This window comes from Asparagus officinalis, chromosome 3 (assembly GCF_001876935.1).
Source record: "Asparagus officinalis chromosome 3, Aspof.V1, whole genome shotgun sequence".
NCBI classification, from domain to species: Eukaryota; Viridiplantae; Streptophyta; class Magnoliopsida; order Asparagales; family Asparagaceae; genus Asparagus; species Asparagus officinalis.
The window spans coordinates 55,062,603-55,070,900 of record NC_033796.1 but is presented as its reverse complement, the minus strand read 5'-3'; positions in this window follow the sequence as shown (position 1 = coordinate 55,070,900).

The window sequence follows — 8,298 nt, the reverse complement described above, 5'->3', positions numbered from 1 at the left end:
GCCATGGAACCCGTCGCTAGGGGAGGGGAGGGTTGTGGTGCATGAGGCTGTGGGAGGTTCGAGGGAGGGATGAGTTCTGGTGTCACCGATCAGAGTGGAGGGTCAGAGTAGAGAAGAGATTGAGTTTATTTAATGTTGTTTTTTTTTAAGAGGAAAGAAGGTGTTTTGAGGTTTTTTGAAAATAAGTACACTGATAGGGACACATATGAGCTGGAGGGGGGTGATTGCTTACAAAATATAATTTTGAGGATATTATACTATTATATTGTTCTCAGTCATCAAAGTATGGTCCTTTTCCAGCAACGGATAGGTGTCCCCCTGCATGCACTGCTCAAACCAGATCGATGGTCAAAACCAGCAAGGATCCCGACTTAGCCGATTTGCCAAGTCGACATCTTCTTAGATCGACTCGAATGGCGGAACTTGTCAGCTCTCTTGTCGAAGACGACTCGCTTCGAGCCCACTCGATCAGTTATTCGACGCCTCATGAGGTCGACTCGAAAGGCAATACTTCTCGGCCAAGTCATAGGACGACTTCAACCTCAAAGCTCTCCCACTAACAACGTGTCAGTATCACTAGATAACTCGCTATCTTCACCAGAAAACTACTCAGCCGGCTTCCACAGTAGTAGCAAGCTACTTTCGCTATCCCCCGCCTTCGAAAGACCGACAATCAAAGACTCACTTCCCATCTGGAGCACAGCAAGTAGTCCCACCTCGGAGTCCTCATGCTGCTGCCAAGCAGAGAAGGGATCGTGTCGAGTATGCAACCCCACCGCCATATCGGTCGACTCATCCCGAGGAACTTCGTCGACGTCTCCTCCCTGATTCTGAAGCCACTGGTGATAGTCTTGGTCCTAGTCACCTTAGGGATCACATTAGGGGAGCAGTCTCTAAGACTCTCTTGCACCACCGTGCTTCGCCAATCCCCTCTGCTACCATTGGGGCCTCTGGATATGGTTCATATGACCTTATGAATGCCTCATGTGAGAAGTTCAAGATGCGTCACGTGGAAAAGAATAAGGGTGAAGGAGACCCCTCCGAGCATGTCTAGAACTACTATGATGTAATGAGCATGCTCTAAGCATCAGAAGTAGTTATCTACCTATGCTTCCTCATCCCACTTTCGGGGAGTGCCAAGCTCTGGTGGAACGCTCTTGAGAAGATGTCCATCAGCAACTTCTAGCAACTCAGGAGGAAGTTCATCCACCACTTCCTGGCTGACACCAAGTAGAAGCTCCCTCCTCGGATAAGGCAGGAGCCTGGAAAGAGCCTTCGAACCTACTTCAAGAGGTTCCAGGCCAAGATGTTGGAAGTTAATGACCCAGGGAGTGTGGTCGCTATGTCCACCCTTATGGCCGGCTTGGAGAGCAACAAATTGGCCGACTCACTTGCTAAGAAGCCAGTCACCAATTATGAGCAGTTGATGGCCAAAGCTCATGGGTATATGGACATGGAGGATGCCCAAGCTTACGAAGCATCAGCCAAGGTCACAGAGACCTCCACGGCCATCACCTTGGAAGCAATAGAAACTGCCCCAGCCAAGGCAGATAGGAGATCCTACTCGTGGTCGCCTCATCCTCGACCACACTAAGATAGTCGACCCCTAGAGCCCAGCCATAAGGGAGTCATCAACATGATCAACTTTCAATAATATTGTACAAAATTTCATTCATTAAATGAAATTCTTTCGAATCTGACTCTTGTGTCGCACTCTCGTAGTGCCAAATATATGCATGAATCATAAGTCATTGGTGCCTTCTCAGGGTAAACCCAAGGCACACTTGCCAAGTGGTCGGCTCCCACATTCGTCACCCAACCACCACGATCGAGCCAAAAGACCTATGCGTTCACATTAAGACCTAGGCACCCAACCTCAGGGTTATCATTTGCCGAAAAGACCTAAGCATCCACATTAAGACCTAGACACCCAACTTCTAGGTTGTCATTTGCCGAAAAGACCTTGGTACTTTCTCAGGGTAAACCCAAGGCACACTTGCCAGGTGGTCGGCTCCCACATTGCCAAAAGACCCAGGCGTCTACATTAACTCCTAGACACCCAACCTCCATGTTGTCATTTTGCCGAAAAGACCTAAGCATCCTCATTAAGGCCTAGGCACCAAACCTCCAGGTTGTCATTTTGCCAAAAGAACTAGGTGTCCATACTAAGTCTTAGGCACCCAACCTTCGAGTTGTCATTTGCCAAAAAGACTTTTCCTTTCCCTCATTTAATGCACACTCATGTCCATCCAAAGCTACTCTCATTTCACTCAGAGCCGGCCCAAGCCGACTCCAAGCGAAAGGGGCCAACTTTTATGGTGTTCTCACTCGTCAAAGTACGGCCCTTTGCCAGCAACGGACAGGTGTCCCCCTGCATGCACCACTAAAACTAGATTGACGGTCAAAACCAGCAAGGACCCCGACTTAGCTGACTCGCTGAGTTGACATCTTCTTAGATCAACTCGAATAATGGAACTTGTCGGCCCTCTTGTCGAAGACGACTCACTTTGAGCCCGCTCGACCAGTTATTCGACGCCTTGCAAGATCGACTCAAAAGGTGTTACTTCTTAGCCACGTCACAGGATGACTTCAGCCTCGAAGCTCTCCCACTGACAACACGTCAGCATCACATTTAATGCTTGGTATGCACCATCATACCTCTAGCCCTGATAGCCTTCATGACTCATCGGACCACATCGGCACCGCCATGCCCCGATCACTTCTCATTTATTGCTGAGGGGTTATCTCCTCTACTCATCGGCCGACACGTGTAAAGTAGGTTCTGACGCAGCCGCCAACTCATACTTACTTACTGTCATCCTGTGCTCAGCCGAAATGACGATTCTACCCCTTATATCACCAGTATAAATAGAGGTACTACTCTAACATACAGGGGATCTCTCTCTGATCTCGGATCTACTCTAGTCTTGAATCTAAGCTACCTTAAGAAATTTCTAAGCAATCATACTGCACTACATAAAAGAACTTACGCAGTTCTTCATTTCCCCACTCACTTTCGTCAACTGACTTAATCGTCGGAGGAACCACGGGGGAACCAGTCCTCGTTCTCTCACGAACTGTTATTTGTGCAGGCTTTAGCTACTCAACTCAGAACTGGATATTCGGGAAAGGAAGCAACCCCTAATCAACCTTACCCCCATCACATATATTTGACTGTTTGATTTATTACCATCAACATATACTTTTTGACTTATTCTTGGGGTGGGGGAGAATTTTCTTTTTTATTTTGAGGGTTAGAAGCAATTTTCCCAAAAATTTAACACAAATGGATACATCAAAGAACCCCTTTTTAGGGACACATGAAACATAACCTTACTCATGAATAATTTTGAAAGAGAAATTAGTGATAAAGTTTTTCTCATACTAATTAAACAAGATTAAAGCTTGGGCCTATAATACAAGGACAGATGGGGGTACTAATAATCAAGCTTAGAGATTCCACAATTATGGAAAGAAATATAGTGCCCACAACACTGAATTCAAAAGACAAGGAGAGCGACCAGGCTTAGTTTTTATCAATTTCAGTCATTTTCTCCAACTAGCTAGATCATATATAAATATACTAATGACTACTAGTTGATGATTAATATGACAAGGACTAATGACTAATTAATTAAGCTAATCTTGTTCTTTCCTCTATTTCCTCCGACCAAAGAGCAAACACCCCTAGAAATCCTTTTCCTTGCTCAGTATATGTCCTCATTGAGACACGTCACACTTTTGAGACCTAGCTTTATTTAGACCGGGCATCTAGCTTTAAGATCAACATCTTGAGCCCCAAAATATGAGCTATAATACATTAGTGCATGTCTCATTGATGAGATCATTGGAGCTAAGTTCTTATTTTTGTGTAAATTGATTAATTAATTTGTTGTTTGATGAATATTCAAAAGCCGGTAGTGATGTTGTCGTTTCATTTAGGGGCATCTGGTTTGTAGAAAATTACAATTCTCGCTATGTCTCAATATTAAAAAATAGATATAAATTATTATTGTTGTTGTTGCTGCTGCTGCTAATTTTAACAGTTGATTTGATAGTAAAATAAAAGTTATTCTTAAATTTAGTTCATCTAATCATTACACTAAAACTCCAAAGTTATGATGATGATCAATGATTATAGTTTTATATTAATTCTAACATACTCCTGCAGGTTGAGCGCCCTTTTTTATTGGTCGAAACATGGACTCACGTAGCGGTGTCAATTTTTAAAAAATCCGTATTTAATTCGTGGTCAGTGGGATTTCAACCTGGGTTGCTCTGATACCATCTTAAATTTAGTTCCTCTAACCATTACACCAAAACTCCGAAGTTATGGTGAGGATCAATGACTATAGTTTTATATTAATTCTAACAGTTATAATTGCAAATATATTTTTGATTGCTCCATGAAAAATTTACAAGAACAACAGTGAAAACATTTATCCCAAATTTACAGAACAGGCTACATGTTCTATTTTTCTATTTGTCATCTACTCCAATATCAATATATATAAGTAAAGGCAGGCAACATATATCACGTCTAAAAAGAAAAGTGGTCAAGAAAGTAAATAGTAACACCCTTTTTTCTTTTCTTTTTTTCCTTTTTTTTTTTTGGAGGAAGCATTTACAGATTATGTTGAAATGTTTCCTTTTGAAAAGGTGTGGTGCCTTGCACAACAAGTCCCTGGAATGGTTTTAAATAAAAAATTATCCTCGTCCAAAGAAATTAAAATTTTTATTTTGGAGTTAATCTTAGAAAAATTGTCAAAAAGTCATGTCATTACTTGTTTGCTTTTTAAATTGGGACTTTCCATCCTTCTTTTTTGGTGGGATGGAATCAAAGGTCATAGATACGAACAAAAGGCAGAAGGATTTTGTAGCAGATTTCATGGAATTCAAAACTAACTTCTAACCATCTATCTAAATATTTAGTCGTAGTAGTAGTTTTCAATACAAACAAATATACATACATTACGTACCAAACAAATTAACATATTCCTCATCTCTATCCACTTGACTTGTAAAGATGCCGGACAAGAAAAGTCCTCTTTAACTTTTTTGCTTAATTCTTCCTCACAATTCCCACATATATGAAATTTAACCTCCTTAATTTTTCTTCGCCATAAAAATTAATTAGGTTCATGACGTTGACCAATTTGTGTTTTTCTTTCTTTATTCTCCTACGAATATCTTTAAGAATCAAAAGGTGGAATCTCTTTATGAGAGTCTTATCAGCAGATTAATCCAGATGAAATGAACCTGAAATCTCTTTTATGAGTATGAATTCTAAGCATTTTCCATACGGACAGTGATCTAAACATAATGTTAAAATTCAAGCCTCCAAATTGACGGACATCACAACATTTTTGGCAAGAAATTATAGTGTTACCAATAAATTTAAATCCTCTCTACCATTTAAAAGAAGAAGAAAAAAAAGAAGTACTTATTGTTGTTGACTTATCATTTAAGGGACGGTTACCATTTATTCTAACTCCAGCACGTAGATACGTGAACATAAATTACACTTAAAAACAAAATATAAATATCCAATAAATAGTCAATGGTAATGAACAAAAATAGTGACTTGTATATCAGCATCAATTTTCACAAATATATAATAAGAGTCGGCTCTCTCTCATAGCCGCTCTAGGGTTTTGAAAACCCTAGTTTTTAGTCGGATCTCTCTCTTGTAGCCGCCCCCTCTCTAGAGTTTTGAAAACCCTAGATTTTAGTCTGTTCCTTTTCCTCTCTGGAAGCATGTAACGCTTCTCGTGACGTATCTCCATCGGCACGACCGTCTCTTTTCATTTTTTTTTCTCTGGCCAGTTCCTACAATCTTTGTAAGGCACAGCCCTTCCTGTCTCACTCCCATAATTTTATGGTGAATTATTTGGCGAGATCCGAGTCTTGTCCCCAACCCTCATGGCAGTCTTCGGGGTTTCCCACATCTCAGCCTCCGAGGTAGTTGTCTCTCGGCTCACACGAATGGCATCGTCGTTTCATAACTAATTAACGGCATCTTCGTTTCATATTTATTTAACGGTATCAACGTTTCATATTTAATTAACGGCATCGTCGTTTCATATTCAATTAACGACATCGCAGTTTCAGGGCCGCCTTTCGGTCTCCAATTAACAGCATTGTCGTTTAAGCCTTCTCTCAGACTCTAATTAACGACATCATCGTTTTAAGACCGTCTATCGGTCTCATATTAACGACATCATCGTTTCAAGCAGCCTCTCGGCTCCAAATCAATTTGGAACATCACGAGAATTGATGATGATGGGCTGGCCGAGCTTTGTGCCAAATGCAGATTAGACGACAAAGATGGCCCTGTTTTTCTATCAACTAAGGACCGGACAGATTCGCCTTCCCTCAATTGTCTCTTGGGGAAGGTTGGTAGGAAGATTACTAATAGAGATGGTCTTGAGCGTGTCCTTAGGAAGGTATGGACTGTAGATGCCCCCTTCCAGGTGAAATATTACAATGAAAGGAATACTTTTCTTTTCAGGTTCGGTTCCGATGCAGATAGGAAGAAAGTGCTTGATGGTGGGTCATGGTGATTTGAAAGGAACTTGCTCAATTTGATTGTTCCTCGTGGGGTCGGTACCCTAACTTCTCTGGATTTTTCTTCAACTTTATTTTGGGTAAACGTCAAGAATGTATCATTGGCTGTGATGAACGAGAGGTGCGTCAGAGACTATGGCTCACTTATAGGAGAACTTAAAGGGATTGATTTGCGGGATAACAAGATGCGGATGAGAATTCTCATGGATATTACTAAGCCTCTAAAAAGAGTCATACGTATTTGCTTTGAAGAGACCGGGGAGATTGAGAAGCTCTTCCTCACCTATGAGAGACTTCCTGACTTTTATTTTTCATGTGGCATTATTAGCCACAAAGCTACTGAGTGTGACAAACAAAGTGTACAAGTTGATGGTATTTTTATCACATCCAAAAATATTCATGGCTCAGAGAACCCCCTCTATCTTTCAAGGCCTTTGAGACTCGCTCTTATGGAGCAACTGAAGCAGATCATGAGGGGCAGAAATAACTATCATCTTGGGTGGTCTCAGATGATACTCAGGATGATGATTCACGTGATAGTGCTCCACTACAGATCATTCCAGTCATGGTGAGGTATGAAATCCCTCATGTACCCTTGCCCATGGATACCGGTGTTGGCTCTGATTTGCATGATGTTACAGTTTCCACATCCACCTCCGGAAAACAGGCTATATTGACCTAGAAGAGGCTTGCTAGAGGGTCTGGGCAGCAGGGCTCCAAACAGAAAGAGAAAGGAGGCAAACGCAAGAAAGATTCTCTGAAGGGTCCTCCAGATGTATTGAGAAGAGGGCACGATTAGTGATTTCCAGTCCAGATTCTACTCTTGTTGAGGCGCACCCTGGTGGCCAGGGGCACCAGGTGCCATGAGTTGCTTTTGTTGGAACGTTCAGGGACTAGAAAACCCTGAAACGTTGATACTTTTCGTAGATTAATGCGGACTCATTCCCCAAGTCTAGTCTTTCTTTCGGAGACTAGACTTTCTGGTAGGTGGGCGCAGATAATAAGATCTCACTTGGGTTTCCAGAATTGCTTTGTGGTGGATAGTAGAGGCAGAAGTGGTGGACTCATGTTACTATAGGGAGATGAAATGGATGTGACTATTCGTTCTTTTTCTCCAGTACACATTGACGACTAGTGATTCACCGGGTTTTATGGTCATTCTCAGAAACACTTACGATACCAGTTCTGGGATCTATTGAGACGGTTGAGGGGTCTTTCCTCTGAGCCATGGTTATGTGGAGGTGACTTTAATGCCATCAGGAGCCCAGGGGAGAAGCTGGGTGGTAGACATGCACATATTTCGAGAATGCTAGATTTCCAGAATGTTATGCTGCATTGTGAGCTACTTGATCTGGGGAATTACGGGTACAACTTCACTTGGAATAATCGTCAGACTGATACATCTCATTTCCAGGAGCGTTTGGACATGATGGTAGCTGACTTTGGCTAGCGTGACATATATATTTCCCACTGCTGAGGTACACCACTTGGATTTCTCTATTTCTGACCATTGTCCTATTATGTTATATTTTGCTGCTGCTCGCCCTCTTCCAGTTAGGCATGATCGTCCCTTCTTCTTTGAAGCCTTCTAGCTCAAAGAGGATGATTTGAGTGATGTTATTAGTAGGGTCTGGCCTGGGATCTCTACATAAGAGGGTCTACGTGAATCAGTTGTCAGAAGCTAGGGTCTTGTGCTACAAATCTTAGTAGTTGAAGAAAAAAGTGTTTTGG